General features: G+C 34.4%; 1 protein-coding gene and 1 long non-coding RNA gene across 5 annotated transcripts in view; one reads left to right on the forward strand and one right to left on the reverse strand.

Moving 5' to 3' along the window:
• The window catches only part of LOC115220440 (synaptogenesis protein syg-2), a 675,863-nt gene that overhangs the window by 463,161 nt on the left and 210,202 nt on the right, over positions 1-2,500 (reverse strand). The gene's annotated exons all lie outside the window — the stretch shown is intronic.
• Positions 1-2,500, forward strand: part of LOC118766485 — a 12,748-nt gene that overhangs the window by 5,361 nt on the left and 4,887 nt on the right. The window lies entirely within an intron of this gene.

A 2,500-nucleotide genomic window follows, 5' to 3' on the forward strand; every position in this document is an offset into this window, starting at 1 on the left:
TATATATATATATACGATGGGCTTCTTTCAGTTTCCGTCTACCAAATCCACTCACAAGGCTTTAGTCGGCCCGAGGCTATAGTAGAAGACACTTGCCGAAGGTGCCATGCACTGGGACTGAACCGAGAACCATGTGGTTGGTAAGCAAGCTACTTATCACACAGCCATTCCTGCACCTATCTATCTATCAATCTAGTTATCTATCTCTCTGTACCTCTATCTCTCGATTTATCTACTAATCTATCTATCTATCTATCTATCTATCTATCTATCTATCTATCTATCTGTCTATCTAATTATCTATCTGTCTGTCTATCTAACTATAACACAATGATGTCACACATACAATTGTGTGTGTGTTTGTATGTATGTATGTATGTATGTATGTATGTATGTATGTATGTATGTATGTATCAATGTATGTATGTATGTATGAATGTATGTACATAGCATCTACCCCATGTGACTGTTACAGCAGCACAAACGTGATGAAGGATGAAAGAGAAAGAAAGCGACTGCCCCGCCATCTTACATAATGTGGAATTTTTTATGAATGTTTATGAAACAATTAATGATGAATATTTTAGATTAAGAGTTAAAGCTTCTGCTTGCAGTGAGTGGTGTGAAAATCATGTAAGGAATTCCATGTCATATGCCATAGCAAACACCCAAAGGACAAATCAATGAGAGAGATTCTACACTGTCACTTAATCTGCTAGAAATAGCAGCTAAACTTTGCTAAATTCACACTGTATCACTTTCATGAAAAGGGTGACATATGATGCTGTAATCTTGGATATACAGGTGGCAAATTTACTGAGGCGTTAGAGCATCAAATAAAAATATGTTTCGAGGGAGGCATATTTTCTGGTATTTGGTATTTTAAGTTGAAACCCTTTTGTGGTTCGCCTTGCCTTTCATCCTTTCTGGGATAGATAAATAGATTACCAATCTCGGTCACTGGATTAGTGGAATGATTAACACATTTGATATGATGTATTATGGGATGTGCTTTTAGTTCTTTGAATTCGGAGTTCAAATCCTGCCTTGGATTCCTCTGGTATTTGATTTAATCTGTTTGCTGGTTCAGCATCATCACTGAACCATTTAGTAGAACCAAATTCATTGCAAGCACTCAGGCCTGAACTTTGGTTTGAAAATACTCTTCCTCTCCCTGCGACAAGTCTTGGAGGTCCTGTAAATGGCCATTGGTACTACCTGTCATCATCATCATTATCATTTAATGTCCACTTTTTTTATGCTTGCATGGATCAAATGGAATTCGTTAGGACAGATTTCTTATGGCTTGATGCCTTTCCTGTCACCAACATTCGCATCTTTCCAAGCAATGTAATATTTCCCCAATTTCAGACATGTTTTTCATAATAATGTATGTAACCTCTGCTAAATGTATTGAGTGCTTCTTTCTTTTGATTATCCTCTCACTTACTTATATATATATACATACATATATTCTTTTATTATTGTATTTGTTTCAGTTTTTGATTGCAGCGATATTGGAGCACTGCCTTTAGTTGAACAAATCAACCCCAAGACTTATTCTTTGTAAGCCTAGTAGTTATCCTAATAATAACAGGTAAGTTATATTTATTTAACTAATTTTCTTGTGTGTTATTTTAATTATCTTATTTGATATAATTTTCTCTGCATATAATTTTCTCTGCATGAGGTTACCCTGAAATAGGAGTTGCGTATCTATTGGAAAGACACCAAGTTTGTAATAATAATATTACAAAATATACTTTTTACATTTCATTAGAAAAGTGTAAAATAGTAAACATCCTGATAACCTGGAGTACTTGTTATTCCATAATATATATTATATATATATATATATATATATATATATATATATTATAGAGAGAGAGAGAGAGAGAGAGAGAGAGAGAGAGAGAGCGAGGTTATGAGAGGTAATGGTGTCAATAAGACCCAAAGGTGTCAGGTAATGCTAAGTGCTATGGATAGACCATAGTTACGCTGCAGGTTTGGTGATTATGTGAATAAGGAGCTGTAAGACCTTCTATTTATAAATGTTCTAAAATCTTCACAGCCTTGGTTTTTTATCTCATTCTGAAAAAAATTATATATATATATATATATATATATATATGCGACAGGCTCATTTCAGTTTCTATCAACCAAATCCACTCGCAAGGCTTTGGTCAGCCTAAGGCTAAAGTAGAAGACCCATGGCCAAGGTGCCATGCAGTGGGACTGAACTTATAACCATGTGGCTGGTAAGCAAGCTACTTTACCACATAGCCACTCATATCTGTCTGTCTATCTATCTATCTATCTATCTATCTATCTATCTATCTATCTATATAATGTATGTATGTATATATAATACAGGTAGCATAAGTTCCAAGCTATATCCTATTGAAGCAGACTTGCTTATTCCAGTATTACAATCCAGTGTGTTATTGTATTATTTGAATCTCCGTCTGAAGAATTTCTTATTGGAAATTTCTTACATGTT

Source organism: Octopus sinensis, linkage group LG16 (assembly GCF_006345805.1).
Source record: "Octopus sinensis linkage group LG16, ASM634580v1, whole genome shotgun sequence".
NCBI classification, from domain to species: Eukaryota; Metazoa; Mollusca; class Cephalopoda; order Octopoda; family Octopodidae; genus Octopus; species Octopus sinensis.